At 45.1% G+C, this 20,450-nt stretch overlaps 1 protein-coding gene, 1 non-coding gene and 1 pseudogene across 4 annotated transcripts in view; all 3 read right to left on the bottom strand.

Annotated features, from left to right (window-relative positions):
- The window catches only part of ARPC2 (actin related protein 2/3 complex subunit 2), a 28,788-nt gene extending 28,492 nt beyond the window's left edge, over positions 1-296 (bottom strand). Inside the window, exon 1 of one of the 3 annotated variants that reach the window (XM_004469588.5) lies at positions 139-296. The gene's annotated coding sequence lies outside the window, so the exon portion shown is untranslated. Of the gene's footprint in view, positions 1-125 lie in introns of all 3 variants that reach the window. The other 2 variants (XM_004469590.5, XM_004469589.5) reach the window with 2 other exon arrangements.
- A 6,275-nt stretch (positions 297-6,571) lies between these two features.
- Positions 6,572-6,678, bottom strand: LOC111766833 (U6 spliceosomal RNA). Its single transcript, XR_002798787.1, has one exon. It is a non-coding gene; the product is annotated as a U6 spliceosomal RNA (small nuclear RNA).
- Positions 6,679-17,486: 10,808 nt separating this feature from the next.
- On the bottom strand, positions 17,487-18,886 carry LOC101413285 (small ribosomal subunit protein uS2 pseudogene; annotated as a pseudogene).
- Between the last annotated feature and the right edge of the window lie 1,564 nt (positions 18,887-20,450).

Raw genomic sequence — 20,450 nt, forward strand, 5'->3', positions numbered from 1 at the left:
GCTGCCCCCTGAAGAGGGGGCTGGGTGGGGTGGGAGGTAAGGGAGATTGGTAGAGGGACCAGGGTGGCAGGAAAGGTAAGACCCGCGCACTGACCCGCGCACACACTCACTGTGGAGACACGCACCCACCCGACAGACCTGGCCCCTGAAGCCTGAACCCGCCTGCCGAGCCGCCGCCGCCGCCGCCTCACCGACAAGCCCGGTCCCCGCCCAACCCCCGGCTCTAGCCGGCCACTTCCGCTCTCACACCCACTTCCGCTCGCCGCCCGGTCGCGCGGCCCCGCGGCGCCATTTCCGCTCCGACCTTTTTCGTGCGCGCGCACGTAGGCACGCCGGGGCAAGGGGCCGAAGGCCCGCATGCGCAGGCGTCATACCACCTCCCTCCTTCCGCTTTCCCACCGAACTCTCCCCTTCACCTCCAGTAGACTCAAGTGAGTTCTTCGCCTAGCGGTCGGTCCCCAGGGCGTACTTCATCGTCCTGCAACTCCCTCCCTCTTGTCCTAGAGGACCAGCCCCACCCTTCCGGTCTAGTCCTTTCTGAGACCCCGCTCGTGACAACTCGCCCTTGACGTCTCCTACCAGGCTTGTTTCCTTCCAGCTTCTTCCTTCTCGGTGTCCCTTCCTCATTCCACGCTAATGCTTGCCAGCGGCACCGTCACTTACTTGCTCCTTTCTCCAACAAATACTTAGTGGGATCTGGCTCTGTGCTGAGGATACCGCGGTGAATGAAATAGAAGGGGTCCTGTCCTCATGGAGCTTATAGTCTGGTAAAGGAAACAGACTAAACACACACTCAAGTATATATTTACAGATTGTTAAAAAGGTAATGAAGTTACATTGGTGAATAGGCGATTTAGATACGCCTCCCAAGGTTTCTGTCATGCTTCCTTCCATTTCTGTGCCTGCGGGTGATTTTCTCTGCCTTTGAAACCCCTCACCTTTGAGTACCTCTAAGGGAGACACAGTTTCTTACTCATATGCGGAATCTGAACTCATCTTTGTGCTGCATCTGCACCTTCTGCCTGTGACTTGTTTTGTATTTTCCCTCTTCCAGGAAGAAGCTAATAAACTTGACTGAGTTTATTATATAGGCATATATTGATGACGGATGAGCCAAGAAGTGCATTACAACCATACTTTCTAGCTTATGCAGTCCTTCATATTTCCTAGGGTTATTGCCTTTTTAAAAAACAGTTTTAAAATTTATTTTTAAAAGATACACAGATCACACAAAATGTTACATTAAAAAATAAAGGGAGGGAGGAATGGGGTGAGGGGGGTGGGGGTATATGGGGACCTCATATTTTTTGAATGTAACATTTAAAAAATAAATAAAAAATTAACGGGACCTGAAAAATAATTTAGATAGAGATATGTGTTGTGAAAGTATGTTGAAATGTGCCTTCCATTACCCAAAATTATGCCAATTCATAATTTTAAATAAATATTTTTAAAGTACAAGTGTAAAAAAAAATGCAACAGATATAGGAACATCCAAGAGTAAACAATCAAAGAAATAAAAGTGTGGGAGATTATTCATGATCACTGACCTGAGCTGTCCAAAAACTCAATGTCATTGACAAAAAAGGTGGAAAGATTGTTCTGTATTAAAAGAGACCAAAGATGCATAAAAACAAAACAATTTCTATAAAATAATATAGGGGGTTATTGCCTTTTTTAATCAACTTGGTTGATTTCATATGTATCTATAGTTGGCTTTCTACCCACAAATACTCCAAGACTCTGTCAGAAAAATCTAGCAGTAGTATCAAATACGTAAGTCCACCCTTTCTCTGGAGTCTTTGTGCCAGAGCCTGCCTTCCTCTTGTTTCCACTTGGATTGATTGCTTTCTAGGCTTGCTGCACAGTTGTCATCCTGGAATTTTCCTTCATTGCTATTCTGGGATGGTTTTGCCAATTTATTGGATCCCATGTCTTCCTCTTTCTTGATTTATTACCTTGTTTTGCTGAACGCCTCATCTAAGTAGCTTCCTAAAAAAGGGACATGGGGCATAATATTGTTGCAATCTTTGCATGTTTGAAAATGTCTTAATTCTACCCCAACACTTGATTTGTAATTGGTTTGGATTTTGAATTCTTGTTTGAAAATAGTTTTCTCCATAATTTTGAAGGTATTACTCCATTCTCTTCTATCTTGCCGGGCTGTAATTCAAATGTCTGATGCCTTTTCATATTCCTGACCCTTTTTATGTTACATTTCTGGAGGCATTAGGATTTTCTCTTTAGCCTAATGACTGGAAATTTTTACAGTGATGTGCCTTGCTATGAGTCTAAATTTTTTGTTTCGCGCACACGTTCAGTGTGGAAACTTATGTACTTCTGTTCTGGAGGATATTTTCTTTAATTATTTCCCTGATAATGTCCCATTTTCTTTCTTCTCTTTCTAGAGTGCCTTTTATTTGGATGTCAGACTTTCTGGATTGATCTTTAATTTTGTCTTCTATTTCTTTTTTATTTGTGTTGTCTTTGGTAGCATTTGGTATTGTCAGACTTTGGAATGGATGAAGATGAAAAGTGTCATTGTTTTTTTAAAATACAAAGTAACCAGGTAGATAAAGAGTCATGTCTGAAGGCCTAGAGGCAAGAGAGTATGACATGCTTCTGAAAGTTAAAGACTACTAAGATGGAGGGGGGAAGTACTGACATAGAGACAGTTGGAGCCATAAGTGCTAACATTTATTCAAGTTGAGGACTTACTCTGTGTTAGAGGCTATTTGAAGTGCTTTACATATATTGTCTCATTGAATTCCCATATCAACTTTGAGAAATAGGTACACTACTACTAGATGATTTTTCACATGATGAAACTGTGGTGCCGAGAGGCTAAAGAATGTGTCCAACGTCACAGCCTTGATTTGGGATTTAGACATGCTCTTGACCACTATGCGTTATTAGTGTCCAGTACTGATCTGGATAGGTCTGAATTTTAGTTTCAAGTTTGATAAAATCCAAGCTTAAAAAAACTGGATCTCTCAATATCCACTTAATAATAATGGTGACAGTTTCTTGATTTGACCTTCATCCTGCTGAACTCTGATGACTGAAGTAGGGAAAGTGACAATTCTTAAACAGTCAGAAATTTGCTGCTATTGGTCTTAAAGATGGAGACTGTAGGGTATCTTGGGGGGCTGTCTTGCTGTCCTCCTCTTAGTTCTCCAGATCTACTCTTCTCCACTCCCACATCACTTCCCCTCCGGCTCTTGGTTGATCTGTAGTGTCCCCCACCAAGAGAAGGGGGGCAGGGAGGGATAAAGGGTACAGAGGAGAGGAGATGGAGAGAGAGGATAGAAAGAGGGGGCAGGGAGGGATACTGCAAGGGAGAGGAAAGAGAAAGAAAGAGAGGAAGAGAGGAGAAAGGGAGAGAGAGATAGTGTGTTTGCTCTCCTGATTTTCTCCTGATGAGATTGCCTTAGTCTGCTGTGTCCCTCAACCAAATGTCACTATTCCTCTCAAGATGGCCACCTTGGCATGACTCTTCTCCTTCCTTCTGGGTTTTGGTACCCACCCCCTTCCTCTTATCCCTTTGGGCCTGAGGGTGGTGTCAGCTTGGCTCCTGCTAGTCCTGAGTTACTGCACTCTTCTGTGATTCCCCTACATCCATACCTTTGCATATTGTCTTCAAAGCACATCTTCCTTGAATTACTTTGTCTTGAGTGTGCCATCTGTTTCCTGTGGAATTAAGACTAATCTGTATTTCACTGTTGGTGGAATTTCAGAATGATACAGCCACTGTGGAGGACTGGAAGGCAGTTCCTAAAGAAGTTGAATATAAACTTGTCACATGACCCTGCAATACCACTACAGGGTATATATGAGAAGAACTGAGAGCAGTAACACGAACAGACATCTGCACACCGTTGTTCATAGTGGCATTATTCATGATTGCTGAAAGTTGGAAACAACCCAGGTGATGTATACACATGATGGCATATTATGCAGCTATAAAAAGAAATGAAGTTGTAAAGCATATGACAATATGGATGAACCTGGAGGACATTATATTGAGTGAAGCAAGCCAGACAACAAAAGGATAAATACTGTTATGATTGCATTACTATGAACTAAATATATTGTGTAATATATTGTATGATTCAAAAAAATTTTATACATATCCAGTGCATTGAATTGAGAAATGTATTATGTTTTTATTCAACTCTGTTTTCTTTTTCTTTTTAATTGTTTATATTTTCAATTGTTAAATGTACAAAATAAAATAAAATAAAAAGACTAATCTGGGACAGACTTTTACTCTGGGAGGAATTGCTTCAAAGAGCCCACTTGATCTTGCAGGTCTAAGTCAAATATCAACTTCTGACCCTTAGGGTATCTGAATATAGGTGGAAGGATCCAAATACTAACATCTTAGACGCAAATGTTAAATATTCCACTTAATAATCTAAAAAGCTTTCCCACCCTTTTGAAAACATTTTTAAAATGTGAGTTGATTGGCAGTCACCCAGAGGGCTGGGTGTCAGGACTTGGTGGGATCCTGGGGCTAGGGAAGAGGGGAAATAGCTCAAGGGCCTCTGGGTCCAAGATGGGCTTCCCAGGTATCTAGTTTCCCCTCAGAAAAGGAGATGCTGCTAGGGACCTAGTCATCACTCTCTGGGCTTTTTTCCTGCACCACAGGACCAGTCTGCTATTTGGCCAGTGGAGCAGGAGGCTCAACAACTGGATCGTCTGTTGAAATGGCATGGGAACACCCTGGGCAGAGGCCAGAGAGTACTGGGCCTTACAGGCCAAGTTGAGGCCTATAAAGACTTTTATCTCTAGGCAGTGAGAAACCCTGGAGGGTTTGCTTAGGGGACTGGCATGATCAGCTTGTTCTGGGCTTTCTGTGCAGAGATGCAGGATTAACATGCAGTCCAGCCTGACCATGCCAGGGGGTCAACCTATGAGGACATGAAAATAACACTGAATCAAGAACTCTGGTACCAGTTAACTCAGAAACTCCTTATATAACAGATAAAACAGATTTATGAAAAATAAATATTATATTAGTTATCTACTGCTGTATAACAAAGTAGTCCCAAACTGGGCTGCTTAAAACAACAAACATTTTTCTCAGTTTCTGTGGGTCAGGAATCCGGGGTTAGCTTAGCTGGGAGGGTCCGGCTCTGGATCTCTCATGAGGGTGCAGTCAAGAGAGCAGCAGGGGCTGGAGTGGGGCTGGGGGGTCCGCTTCCAAGCTGTTATCAGGAAGCCTTGGTTCCTTGCCTTGGTGACCTCTTCATAGGGAGATGTGGCCCTGGGCTTCCTTGAGTGGGAACAAGACAGAGGCCACAATAATTTTTTATTACCCAGCCTTGGCATGCCATCAGTTCTACGGTATTCTATGGGTCACTCACGCCAACCTGGACAGTGTGTGTCTGTGTGTGGCTACACAAGTACTACACAGGGTCATCAGGGCTCGTCTTGGAGGCTGACTAAAATAGAACCCCCAAAGCTTCTATCTTTGGGTTGTTTCCATGATCTCCTGCTGCATAACAAGCCACCACAAAAGTTAATGGTTTAAAACAACAGTTTATGAGTTCTCACGATGCTGTGGGTTGTCAGGGTGGTTTTCCTGCTGGTCTTGTCTGGGCTCCCTCCTAGGGCTACATTTGGCTGCTGGGTCAGCTGGGGGCTGGGCTCAGGCTGGGCATCTCGGCCCCTCCCTCCATGTGGTCTCTCATCCCAGGCTTCTTCATGGTGTGGTGGTCTCAGGCAGCATTCTAAGAGGCAAGGGCAGAAGCTGCAAGACCTCTAGGGGCCTAGGCTCTGGGACTGGCAGTGCTACTTCTGGAACATTCTATTGTGGAGAAAGAGGCCTTACCTCTGGAGGGTCTGCCCTGGGTGTGCATACTGAGACGGGGGTGGGGAGTTTATGGCCATAATTTATCAGGCAGGTGCTGATCTATCTCTAGAATATTGTGAGAGACTTAAGCTATACCTCGATCCTGAGAGGAGATGCCCAAAAGCTACCATTCAATATAGTGAGCTGAAAGAGCCCAAATCTGAATAGTGCAATGGATGGTGCTACTTACAGGGAACGAGTGATTTATGTTGTTGCTTAAATTTTAAATGGTTTAATGTGCCTCCCAAGAAGTTATCTGCTTTGGAAAATCACAGGTATTGAATCTCTCATTTTGGCATAAAAGAGAGGCATGACACTGTATTAACAGTTTCTCCTTATCCCTTCTGAATAAATGTTGCGTATATGTCTGTTCAAAAGAACACCAAATGATTAGCTTGCCTGGGATGCTCTCATGTGTTGGTCCAGCTCTGACTAAGAGGGTGAATGTGACAGGGGAGATGAGAAGACTTTTCGATTTGTCTGGGTGGGAGATGCTGACATCTTGCTCTGGGTGGAGTGGTGGAGATGGAGAGAAGAATTATTTCAGTGAAGGGATCAAAACATTCTTTTTTTTCCTTCCCCGCCCCCACCCCCACCCTGCTGTTTTTTTTTGTTTTGTTTTTTGCTGTTTGTGTCCCTTTGCTGTGTGATCTTCTGTTATCTATTTCTATTTTTTTTGCAACAGGAAATGGTTATATTTGAATACATAACTTCAAAAATATGGAACGCTTCACGAGTTTGCATGCCATTCTTACACAGGGGCCATGCTAATCTTCTCTGTATCTTTCCAATTTTAGTATATGTGCTCCTGAAGCAAGCACTCTATTTCTCTTTTTGTCTTCTGTTCTCGTTTTTCTCCTCTGGAATTCACTGGGATTCGATTCTGGGGATCTCTGATGTAGAGACAGGTTCCCTGTCAATTGTGCCTGCTCAGTTCCTGTCTCTGCTGTGCTTCACCTTGACTCTCCCCTTTGTCTCTTTTGTTGCATTATCATCTTGCTGTGTGACTCAACTTGAGCGAGCACTGGCTCACTGCGCAGGCACATGGCTGGCTGCCGGGCACTTGGCTTGCCACATGGGCACTGGCTTCCCACACAGGCAGTCAAGTGGACACTTGGCTTGCCACACAGGCACTCGTGTGGGCACTTGGCTCACTGCCCAGGCACTTTTTTGCCATGCGGGCGCTCACATGGGCACTCAGCTCACTTGGCTCGCCATGTGAGCACTTGGCTTGCCACGGGATCACTGGCTTGCTACAGAGGCATGTTTTCTTTTCTTCTTTTTCACCAAGAGGCCTCAGGGATTGAACCTGGGTCCTCCCATATGGTTGGTGGAGGCCATATCACTTGAGCCACATCTGCTTCCCTCAAAACATTTTGATGATGGATTGGGTGGGTGCTGCATTCATATGTGGTGCTGAGTAACAAACTTATTAGCTTGAAATAACACCCATGTATTGTCTTGCAGTGTGTGTGGGCCGGCTTAGCTGGGTCCTCTGCTCAGGGTCTCACCGGGCTGCCATCCAGGTGTTGATTGGGGCTACAGTCTCATCAGAGGCTCAACGGAGGAAAGAGCCACTTCCAAGTTCCCAGGTTGTTGGCACTTCATTGCCTTGCAAGCGTAGCATCAACGTCCGCATTTTCTTGATGGCTGTCTGAGTCTGCTGCAGTTGCTTGACACGTGGCCCTGTCACAACAGGACAGCTCACTTCACTCTAGTCTGCTGAGATGGAGTCCTGTATGAATAACATAACCGTGGGCACGACACCCCGCCCCCTTGCCATATAACATAATCTAATTGAGGGATTGGTACCGAGCACTTTGGCCAGATTCTACTGCTTAGGGCAAGTTATACTTGCTATCTGCATTCAAGAGGAGGCGACTATACAAGGATATGACTCATGGAGGGTGTGTCCACCCCAAGTGGGATAAGGGAAAGTGAAGTGCCAGCGACAACGCCCAGGCTTCTGGCTTGAACAGCTGGGAGGAAACTGTGTCATTCATTAAGTCAGAGCATGTGGAGGAGCCTGTTGGTGGAGGGATGACCTGGAGCTCAGTTGTCAACTGTTGAGTTAAGCTGCTCCGGGGCATTACCTTCCCTCCATGTACAGTGCCTTGCTCAGTTCCTGACACATAGGGGTGCCCAATAAAATGAAAGAATGAGTGAATGAATGAATGAATGTAAGACATCTGAGCAGAGCTAGTGAGGAGGCCTATGTCTCCTGGAGGCCAGTAGAGAGGTCTCTGCTGGACATAAGTTCTCAGACTCATGGGTCTTTGATTGAAACACTGGCTTGGTTGAGAATGCCTAGGAAAGAGGGTGGAGGGAGGAGAGCAAAGGTCCCAGGACGAGTGCTAGGACTGCCACGCAGAAAGGAGAGGCTGGAGAGGAAACATTAGCAAAGGATACTAAGAAGGACAGGTACAAGAGAGTGGCACCCAGTGATGCTGGGAAGTTCAGACGGGACTGAGAGGAGTCCGTGGAGGGAGCTGGTTTGGGTAGAGTGGTGGTGCTCAGCCGTCAAATGTATGGGTTGAGGGGTGGGCAGGAGGTGAGGAAACGGAAGGCAAGTAGATGCTCCTTTCTAGAAGCCTGGCTGTAGGGGAGGAAGATTGAGTGATAGCTGGAGAGAGAGCAGTCATTCACAATTGAGATCATCTAGGTTCTAATGTCGAGAGAGAGCAGCCTGGGGCAGGCACCTGGGCACGGGGCTGAGTGGGCCTGGTGGCTGGAGGAGGAGAGAGCACCTTCTCCACCTAGCTCACAGTCTTGCTGTTATACTGCTTTCTCCATCATGTCTTCATTATAGTCAAGATTACATACTTTAAGAATTTTGAAAGTCACCACTTTTGGAGAGTATGTTCAGGGGTCCTCTTTCCTCTCCTCTTCACCCCTCCCCTTCTTCATCCCTCCCCCTCTATAATTCTGGTCCAGAGTTTTCTCCCTCCCTCCCTCCCTCTATTCCTTCCTTCCTTGTTTCCTGCCTTCCTTCCCTCCTCCCATTAGTATGGAAGACAGTTCAGCAGTTTTCATTGCTGACAAGCAAGTTGCAAGAATGAAGAGGTTGGAGAATCAGAAAGTAAGGATGATAATTAAGAGTGTGAGGTGGGAAGTGGATTTGGCTCAACTGATAGAGTGTCTGCCTACCATATGGGAGGTCCAGGGTTCAAACCCAGGGCCTCCTGACCCTGTGGTGAACTGGCTCATGTGTAGCACTGATGTGCATAAGGAGTGTCCTGCCAAGCAAGGGTGTCCCCTGCATAGGGGAGGCCCACGTGCAAGGAGTGCGCCCCCATAAGGAGAGCTGCCCCTCGTGAAAAAAGCGTAGCCTGCTCAGGAGTGGCGCAGTACACACGGAGAGCTGATGCAGCAAGATGATGCAACAAAGAGACACAGATTCCTGGTGCTGCTGACAAAAATGCAATCAGACACAGAAGAACACACAGTGAATGGACACAGAGAGCAGACAACAGGGGGTGGGGGGGGAGGGGAGAGAAAGAAATAAAAAATCTTTAGTTTAAAAAAAAAAGCATGATGCTTCTGAGAATGTGTCAGAGAGATGGACTCCAGGGCACAGGTGGTGGAACTAGCTTTGGAAGGCCGAGGGACAGCAACTCTGCCGTGGCAGGAGGAAGGGAAGAAGGCATGGGGCGGGCCCCAGCAATGGTACTGGTTTGGAGGCAGGAAGTGGAGGGAGGCTCGTGGAACTCAGGTCTCCATTGTCTCGTCTCCCCCAGTACCTGAAAGATCACCTTCCACATTAAACTGTTAACATTTATGGAATGAAAGAATACGTGAATACATCTTTTATTTTTATTTTTTAAAATATTATTTATTTAGTTATTTCTCTCCCCACCCCTCCCACCCCGAGTTGTCTGCTCTCTGTGTCCATTTGCTGCATGTTCTTCTGTGTCTTCTTGTCAGCAGCTCTGGAATCTGTGTCTCGCTCTCTCTCTTTTTTTTTTAAGATTTATTTATTTTAAAAATTTATCCCCCCCCCCAGTTGTCTGCTCTGTGTGTCCATTCGCTATGTGTTCTTCTGTGACGGCTTCCATCCTTATCAGTAGCACCAGGAATCTGTGTTTCTTTTTGTTGCATCATCTTGTTGTGTCAGCTCTGTGTGTGTGTGTGGTGCCATTCTTGGGCAGGCTGAACTTTCTTTCGGGCTGGCCGGCTCTCCTTATGGGGGGCACTCCTTGTGTGTGGGGCTCCCCTACGCAGGGGACACCCCTGCGTGACAGGGCACTCCTCGCATGCATCAGCACTGTGCATGGGCCAGCTCCACACGGGTCAAGGAGGCCCGGGGTTTGAACCGCGGACCTCCAATGTGGTAGGTGGACGCCCTATCCATTGGGCCAAGTTTGCTTCCCCGTGTCTCTTTTTGTTGCGTCATCTTGCTGTGTCAGCTCTCTGTGTGTGTGGCGCCATTCCTGGGCAGGCTGTACTTTTTTCGCGCTGGGCGACTCTCCATATGGGGCGCACTCCTTGTGTGTGGGGCTGCCCTACATGGGGACACCCCTGCGCGGCAGGGCAGTCCTTTCGCGCAGCAGCACTGTGCATGGGCCAGCTCATCACGTGGGTCAGGAGGCCCTGGGTTTGAACCCTGGACCTCCCATGTGGTAGGTGGAAACCCTATCTGTTGGGCCAAATCCACTTCCCTGAATACCTCTTTTAAAGAACAGCATAAACCATACTTCTTCCTGAATTTTTCAAAATGAAATCCTTTTCTATTTTTGTTATTATACAATGTGTAATTCTCCTTGTAAAAAGTTTAAATCATATAGGATTTTCCCTTGAAATTTTATCCCACAGAGATAACAATGTTAATGGCAGGTATTTACCCTGCCAGTGGGCGATATATTAAACAAAAGAGGATCACCTTCTAAGTCTTGCGAGCTGTTTTTCTTACTCTAATCTTACATCCTTTGTGTCAATATATAATGATATTCCTTATCTTTCATAACACTTCCAGTCTCATAAATTTATGTGAACAAAACCCTACAGATGGGCATTTAGGCTGTCTCTAATATTTCAATACAATAAGCATCTTGTTCATGTAACTTCGCACACTTTTGCTATAACTTTCTTAGAATAATGTCCTAGAGGAGGAGCTGAGGCGACATGTACATGCATTTCAAATTTTGAATTCTATCTCCAAACTGCCCTCCTGAAGGCTGTGCCAATTCAGGTTGCCATCAGCAATGTGTAAGGAGACCTGCTGCCCCTCATATTTGCCAACAATATAAATTTAAAATAGCTCAAATTTATATTAAAATATGTCTTTTTAAACCTGTCAATCTAAGTGAAAAGTGAAATCTCATTTTTTTAAAGATTTATTTATTTCTCTTCCCTCCCCCCTGTTGTCTGCTCTCTGTGTCCATTCACTGTGTGTTCTTCTGTGTCCGCTGGCATTCTTGTCACGTGGCACTGGGAAACTGTGTCACTTTTTCTTCGTGGCGTCATCTTGCTGCATCAGCTCTCCATGTGTGCGGCACCACTTGCAGGCGGGCTGTGCTTTTTTTGCACGGGGCGGCTCTCCTTGGGGGCGCACTCCTTGCATGTGGGGCACACCTACGCGGGGGACACCCCTGCGTAGCACAGCACTCCTTGAGCGTATCAGCTGTGTGTGTGGGCCAGCTCACCACATGGGTCAGGAGGCCCTGGGTATGGAAACCCTGGACCCTCCGCATGGTAGGCGGATGCTCTATCAGTTGAGCCACAACCGCTTCCCTGAAATCTCATTTTAATTTGCTTTTCTGCAATTATTAGTGAGGCTCTGACCATCCTGTGTATGAATTTTGGCCATTTAGGTGACTCCTTTATGAAGTGCTTCGTCATGCCCCTTCCTCATTTTTCTACTGGGGTCTGCAGTTTTCTCACTGACTTCTAAATCCTCCATAGTTTAATGATATTACTCTTTCCATCGTGTTGTGAATATTTTATTTCCCATTTTGTTATTTAATTATGCTGTTGACTTGCTTTGCCAAATCAGATTTTATATTTTCAAGTTGTCAAATTTCTCAGTCTTTTCCTCTGTGGTTTCTGTCACTGCCATAGGGCTAAGAAAGCTTATTCCCATATCAAAATTATATTTAAAAATCTATCTACATTTCCTTCTGTTACTTTGTTTAACTTTTTCATTAAAAATTGTCTTCTTTTCTTCTTATTTTATTATATGGGCAATTTGTGATGACATTCTAGTCAGTTCTTTAGAAGTCATCATCGTTATTGAAGTTTGTCCTTCCAGGTTCTTTTAATGCATTTAAATTCACATATTTGTTCATACGCACACATACACACACACGATACAAATGGTATCATGCTATATATGTCATTTATAACCTGCCTTTCCTTGAACAGTAGGTTAACTCTTTCCTTGTTAGTACATATAGGTTGACATCTTTCTTTCTTAACTGCTGTATAATATTCTGTTGTATGAATGTACCATAATTTACGGTGTAATTTTTTTTTTACAGTTTTTACACTTAATTACATTTTTTACATTCAATCCATCTGAAATTTGTGTGTGTGTGAGAGAGGTGAGTTATGGATATAACTAGATTTTTTCCCACTAATTTTCTAACTATCCTAACATGATGGGTTGAACCGCCCATCTTTCCTCCTCTGACATGAAGTGCCATTTTTATAACTGAATGAGTTCTAAGTGGACACTGTTGAGAGATGGATATTGCCAAGTGTTCAGGAGCGTATGGAGATGCTTCTGACTTCCGCCCTGCCAGTACCAGCTGGCTGAGTTTTCCTACTTCTTTCCTGGTCATATGCTACCCTATACAGATTAAAAAAAAGGAAAAAAAGGACCTGACCAGTATTCCCTCAGTTGTTTTTCCCCCCAGGCACAGAGAAATCCTAGTTTTGAAACTAGACCATTTGATGATAATAGTAATTGTAATAGACCTGCATGCGACCACAGCCAACCTGCCAGCCATTTCCATCTCGCTGAGTTCCTGGAGCGTGTGGGACGCAGAAGCCGCGGGGCCCCAGGGAAGCCCTGGTCAGTAATGCTCTGTCTTGGGGCTCTGGAACAGGGACAGACAGAACTGCTTGTGCTTTTCCAGTGTGCTCTGTTGGTGAAAATGGGATGCGTTCATGTGGTGTGCGGTGAATCTGTTTTAATTGTAATTTTTAAGAGAAAATAAGATAAAACTGACCTGTGAAATCCATAAGGCTAAAGGAAATACCGAAGTTAACAAAAGTGAATCAATTTAAAGAACTTAGGGGGAAGCAGACTTGGCTCAGTGGATGGGGCATCCATTTACCACATAGAGGTTCAAACCCCAGGCCTCCTTGACCCGTGTGGAGCTGGCCCATGCGCAGTGCTGATGCACGCAAGGAGTGCCCTGCCACGCAGGGGTGTCCCCCGCGTAGGGGAGCCCCACGTGCAAGGAGTGCACCCCGTAAGGAGAGCTGCCCAGCGCGAAAGAAAGTGCAGCCTGCTCAGGAATGGTGCCGCCCACACGGAGAACTGACACAACAAGATGACGCAGCAAAAAGAAACACAGATTCCTGTGGCGCGGACAACAACAGAAGCAGACAAAGAAAAAAAGAACACGCAGCAAATGGACACAGAGAACAGACAACTGGGGCAGGAGGAGGGGGAGGAATGGGAGAGAAAAAAAATGCTGACTGGCTTGATCAAAGACAGAAGTTTAGAAACTTCCAAATTAGATGACGACATTGTTGGTCAGGAAAGCTCTCAAGTTGCAAGGGACAAAACATTAATGCCTAGTGGCTTGAAAATATAGGGAGGTGAAAACAAAAAAACAGAAAAGCATAAGGCTGTGAAGGGGATTTTTGGTCATTGTTCTTGTTTACACATAACATATGCTAATATTCGTTTGGGGACTCAGTGACAACAGGCTTGTGATTTTTTTAACCTTTTCCTCATGGTCCCCTGATGGCTGCCACAGCTCTAGCCATCACATTCAAAAGGATGAGAAAGGAAGAGGTGGTGCCAAGAAGCATCTTTCTCTTTTATCATGAAAAGCAGAGGCTATACTAGCAGTCTTCTCTGTAAGCTTCCTTGGCCAGAACCATTTCCATGGTCACCTCTAGTGTAAAGGAGCCTGGGAACATGGACAACAGATGGTCTTTACTTCCGGTACCACCCTCCCCAAAAATGAAGTTTAGTAGTGAGGAAGAAGGGGGAACGGAGAGTGGATGGGCAACTGCAGTGCCTGTATATGGGAGTGCGTGGCCCTGCAGAGAAGCGGAGATGGGAGACCAGATGGTCCCAAAGAGCGCGGTGGAGGGAGTGATGTCGAGCCTTCAGCGCCAGTGCCTAAGTGACAAGCTGTACTTCATTGCCTATTCTTCCAAGCTGGCGAGTTTGCCTCCTGTATCATTTCCATAAACTCTCTTCTGACTTTAGCTGGTGGGAGTGGGTTTCTGCTCTTTACAGCTCTGAGCGAAGTTTTCACCACATTTAAAAATTTGCTTTCTCATGTGTTCTTTACAGCATTATTATTATTCTTATTTTACACAAGAGGAGGAAGAGGTCCTGAGAGGTTGAGTAGCTTATCCAATTTCACGTGACTCTAACCCAGGTTTTCCGATTACCAGTATATTCTTCAGGCTGTTTCTCTATTTTTAAGAGGATCATCTGGAAGGGGAAGTATCTGTTCCTTAAATGGCACTAGGAGGATAAAGGGAATAAATACATGAGTCTGACTTTTCTCTGGGGCCTGTCAATGTCACCCATCAGCTCTGTCCTGGCTTGAGTCAAAAGGCAGGAGGCAGCTTGCCTCTGTCATGTGTCAGGGTTTTGGGGACCTAGGGAATGTCTGGTTTTCTGCTTGTCTATTTCCAGACTTCAAGCATATAATTTATTGCCCTGATTATAATTTAACATGGTTGGAAGATGGTGAGACATTCACATCACAAGTCTGTGTGAGAAGCACAAGGGAAAAGAAGTGCGTTTGGGAGCTGCAGACTTCCTCCCTTCTCACACATGGTTTCTCCTTGGGCGACCTCAGCCACGCTCCTGGCTTTCACCGCCACCAAGACAGGGCTGCCTCTCAAAGTGATGATTCACCCTGGTCAAGCAGAAGTCATTATCTCCTCCCCAAACCTGCCCTCTGCCCTGCATTCCCAATCTTGTAAATGATGCCATCCTCCACAGAGTCACGCGCCTTTGGATGGTTGCTGAGATCTTCTGGACTCCCTGTTTTTCAGGCTTGCTGGAAAACCTGGGCTGCTTGTTAATCATATCAATTCCAGATCCTTCCCTTGGACTGATTCAATAGGTCTGGGGTGGCGTCTGGGAATCTGGATGCCTAACAGTGTCCCAGGCAATTCTGAGTCGTGGGCAACACTGGCACCTAGCTGGTCTCTTTGTTTCAGGTCTCCCTTCTGCCACTCTAACCCCACTCTGCTGTAGAAGCATCTTCCTATTAATAAAATGCACCAGTGGCTCTTTATCTGTAGTGTAAAATCCAAACCCTGCAGCACAGCAAGCAGCCTCATGTCCTGTCTTCCTGGGTTCCACTAATACGAGCTACTTATCAACTCTGGGGATTCTATTGTTCTTTCCTTGCTCAGTGCCTTTGCTTTCTTTCTACCTGGACAGTTCCCTTACTCTAGGTCAACCTGGAAAACTTCTATTCATCCTGCAAGACCCAAATCAAGTGCTTACTCTTCCCTGAAGCCCTTCCTGCCACCCTTATAACTTGGATATATTTCTATTACAGCAGTGATCTTGTTGGCTCCTGTATGGCAGATACTGTGCCTACCCCACAGGTATAGGTAGTTGTAGGTGTTCATTAAACACCTGTTTAATAAAGGCTGCTCTTCCTTTATGGGAGAAAATTTGGTGGAAGCAAATAGGGCAGCTTTCAGAAAAATAATGTTCCCATCCTTTCCCCTGTGAATTTAAATTCTAGAGAGTTTCTTACTGTGAAATCAGTCATCGCTTTATCTTTACATTTGCAAAGTCAATATATTAAGCTGTGTAATAATAGTCAACATTCATGTGGTGCCCACTGTGTGCCAGAAATTTTGAATTCACCATTTCATCTTCATCCTGCACATGGGGAAACTGAAGCTCAGAGATAAAATAATTTGCCCAAGATCACAAAACTAGTAAATGGTGGGATTGGTTTAACGCTTTCTGCTTCTTCCAGAAAGTCACCAACAATTAGGATAAATGATATGTGACTAAGATAAAATGTCTCCATACCAAGGGATGCAGGTAATATAAATTAATGAAGCAGTCTGGGCATGAGACAATAAGGAGGGGTAGGGAGAGTGGCAAACTGAATTGTGTACAAATTGTTATAGGACTCAGCCAAGACTGAATGCCAACTGATTTTCCCTTCCCAAATTTTATTGTGAAAAATTTCAAAATACAGTAAAGTTGAAAAAATTTTTCAGTGTACCCCTGTGTTTTAGTTTCTCTGGCTGCTAAAGCAAATACCATGCAATGGTTCAGCTTAAACAATGGAAATTTATTAGCTCTAGGTTTTGAGGCTAAGAGAAAGTCTAAATCAAGACCTCATCAAAGCAATGCTTTCCACAAAAACTGGAGTTCTGGGACTGGCAGCCAACAATCCTTGGTCCTGGGCTCCTCTGTCACAGTGCAGCCTTTCCTAGCCTCTCCATTATGTTCAGGGCTCCACTGAATTTCAGCTTCTGGCTGCTCCCTCTGTGATTTCTTCTCTTTCTCTTCCACTTATAAAGGACTCCGGTAATAGAATTAAGACCCATCCTGACTGGGCTGGGCCACACCTTACCTGAAGTAACCACATCCAAAGGTCTTACTCTTGCCCAGGACAGCTAACAAAATGATGATGATGGACAAAGCCCATTCCAAACAAACAAACAAACAAACAAACAAACACCAGAGCGTGTCTACAACTGCAAACAAGAAAGTTCCATCCATCTGCCCCATGAGGTCTAAGCTCCTCTCAATTGGAAGCAGAGTGGTATCACCAACCCCGGATCCTCAAGACTGAGGAATGAACACATGTAAGGAGGGAATGCAACTATGGACCAAAGTAGACTTACTATTATTCTAGTAATGGAAGAACTTGTGACACTGACATAAAGACAGTAGTCACCAGAGATTCTGAGGGGAGGGAGAAGGAAGAATAGGTGTTAATATGGGAGCATTTTGGGGACACTGGCATAGTTTTTCATGATATCACAATGATGGATACAGGCCATTATGCATTTTGTCAAAAACTATAAAATTGTGCAGTGCAAAGTATAAACCATAATATAAACTATAGATTATGGCTAGTAGCAATGCTTCAATATTTGTTAATCAATTTTAACAAATATACTACACTAATGAAAGATATTATTAGTAGGGGAAAATGTAAGCAAGGTAGGTGGAGAGGTATATGGGAATCCCTTATATTTTTGATTTAACTTTTGTGCAATCTAAAACTTTAAAAGTAGAGAAAAAAAAAAAAGGTCCTAAATGGGATCACTCCCACAGAAACGGATTGCTTAAGAACATGTTTTTCTGGGGTACAAACAACTTCACACCACCACACCCTCTATGCCCACTACCTAGAGTCTACCATTAACATTTTACTTGACTTGCTTTATCCCATATCTATTCACCCTCTATCCATTAACCCATTTTTTGGATGTGTTTCAAAATAAATTGTAGACAGCCGTACAAGTCTCCGTAAATACATCAGTATGCATATTGTTAACTAGAGATCGATATTTATTGACAGGGTTTTTTTTTTATGTAAAATTTACATGCATTGACAGGCATAAATCTTACAGATATATTTTAAAAAATACACACACGTGTAATACCAACTCCCACCAGTGCATAAAACTTCACCATCATCCCCCAAAATGCCCTCACGCTCCTCCCTCCTGTTATCTCTGCCCAGTACCTCAGAGGTAGCCATTGTTCTAAATTTTTTCCACCATAGGTTGTTTTCACCTGTTCTAGAACTTCATAAAGTGGAATTGTACAGAATGTCCTCTTTCGTGTAGAGCGCCTTTCACTCAGCATGATGGTGTTTTTTTTTTTAAAATAGAAACCGATGTTTATTTTCCGGCACCCTCACCTCCACTTCCTGTGCGAGCCTGTGGCAGAACAGCTCAGAACCTCTCGGTGGTGGTTCCCACCCACTCGGTGGCCCGAGCAGGGGGAGCTGCAGACCAGCTTTCAGGGCAGGCTGAGCGCCCCAGTGTTCAGTGGGGCACTGCTGCGCAGGCGCGGAGGGCACCTGCACGCCTTCAGACCAGCCTGCGACTTCCGGCTGAGCAGTCGGGAATGCAGGAGCGGGGCGGTCCATTCACCCTGAAACTCCTGCCTGGTCACAGCCTGCTCAGCAGCGGCCTGCTCTGCCTTTTCAGTCTCTTCGTGATCCCTGTAGAAGTAGAGGGTCAGGCATGACCTCCTGTGGGTGCTCATGGGAGACGGGGCCACGCATGCGCAGGACTTCCCGCGCCAGCATCCACCGCATCAGGCCCACCGAGTGGGCGCCCTTGTTGTTGCACGGGACGGCGACGTCCACGTAGTGCTAAGGAGAGTCTGTGTTACACAGGGCCATGGTGGGCAGGTTGATAGAGGACCCCTCTGTGAGAGGCTGGTGGTTAGCCCTGGGATCAGTCACCACCAGGAGAAGTGGCTCCCGGAAAGCTGCCTGGGTCTGGTTGGTGAAGGTTCCAGGAGTGAAGCACTTGGCAATAGGGATAGCTCCAGGGGCGGCAGGAAACTTCAGCACAGCCCGCTGGCCAGTGTTCCTGAAGGATATGACACTGACATCAACAGGGTTTTCAATGGCAACAATATGGCACGAGCCGCCAGCAGAAGCTTCTCCCAGGTCCTCTTCAGGTTTATGATGTAGAAGCCATCACTTTTCCTTTTGTAGATGTACTGTTCCATTTGGAAGTCAAGGTTGGTGCCACCTATGTGGGTTCCTGCTGCAAGAAATTTGAGGACATCCTCCTCCTTCATCTGCAGGACATCAAGGGCTCCGGACATTGTTTAAGTTTCCCTTTAAGTTATGACAGGAACCCAGGACAATGCCTTATGGACCCCTCTATGGGTAGCGCGGAAAGGCTCAGCATGATGTTTTTAAGATTTTGTGGGGAAATGGACTTGGCCCAGTGGTTAGGGCGTCCGTCTACCACATGGGAGGTCCGAGGTTCAAACCCCGGGCCTCCTTGACCCGTGTGGAGCTGGCCCATGCGCAGTGCTGATGCGCGCAAGGAGTGCCGCACCACGCAGGGGTGTCCCCAGCGTAGGGAGTGCACCCCGTAGGGAGAGCCGCCCAGCGTGAAAGAAAGTGCAGCCTGCCCAGGAATGGCGCCACCCACACTTCCCGTGCCGCTGACGACAACAGAAGCGGACAAAGAAACAAGACGCAGCAAAGAGACACAGAGAACAGACAACCGGGGGAGAGGGGGAATTAAATTAAAAAAAAAAATCAAGATTTTGTGTGTGCATCAGTAATTCATTCCTTTTTATTGATTAGAAATAGTTTATTGTATTCCATTGTACGACTATACCACAGTTTATCCATTCTCCTACAGAGGGCCACCTGGGGCATTTCCAGTTTTTGGCTATCATGAATAAAGCTATGAATATTTTTGTATAAGTATTCTTGTGAACGTATGTTTTTGTTTCTTTTGGGTATATTCCTAGGAGTGGAATTGCTGGATCATTAGGTAGCATTTTTAAAGAAACTGTGAAACCTTTTAGCAAAGTTGCTTCATTTTACATTCCCACCAATAATGCATGAGAGCTTCAGTTGCTCCACATACTTGTTTGCACTTGATACTGTCATTCTTCTTTATTTTTAGTCATTTTGGTGATTGTGTAGTGGTATTTCTACTATGGTTTTAATTTGCATTTCCCCAGTGTATGAGTCAGCCAAAGGGGTGCTAATGCAAAATACTAGAAATTGGTTGGTTTTTATAAAGGGTATTTATTTGGAGTAGGATCTTACAGATACCAGGCCATAAAGCATAAATTATTTCCCTCACCAAAGTCTATTTTCCTGTGTTGGAGCAAGATGGCTGCCAACGTCTGTGAGGATTCAGGCTTCCGGGGTTCCTCTGGGCTCAGTGCCTCTGTTTTCTCCACAAGGTCAGCTGTAGACTATTAGGCAAATGGCTCTGTCTCTTTCCCCAGGACTTCAGTTTAAGACCAGTATCAAACTCCAACATCAACACTCTAACATTAAGAACCCTCAACTCTCTCCTTTGTCAAGCCTTTCATCTGTGAGTCCCCACCCGTTGGTACTAAGACAGATATGGCCCAATCAAGCCCTAATCATAACTTAATCATGCCCAGGTTCAGACCAGTTTACAAACATAATCCAGTATCTGTTTTTGGAATTCATAACTATGTCAAACTGCTACACCTGGTGTCCAATGATGTTGAGCACTTTTTCATGGACACATTAGCCAAATTTATATATTCTTTTGTGAAGTATCTGTTCACTTTTGCCCAGATTTTTAGGCTGTTTTTTTTTAAGAATTATTTTTATTATTGTTAGAGTTCTTTATATACCTTGATGCCAGTCCTTCTTCAGATATATGTTTTGAAATTTTTTTCTCTCACCTCTGGCTTACCAACTTTTTTTTTCCTATCTGGTTG

Source organism: Dasypus novemcinctus, chromosome 7, assembly GCF_030445035.2.
Source record: "Dasypus novemcinctus isolate mDasNov1 chromosome 7, mDasNov1.1.hap2, whole genome shotgun sequence".
In the NCBI taxonomy this organism is placed as follows: domain Eukaryota; kingdom Metazoa; phylum Chordata; class Mammalia; order Cingulata; family Dasypodidae; genus Dasypus; species Dasypus novemcinctus.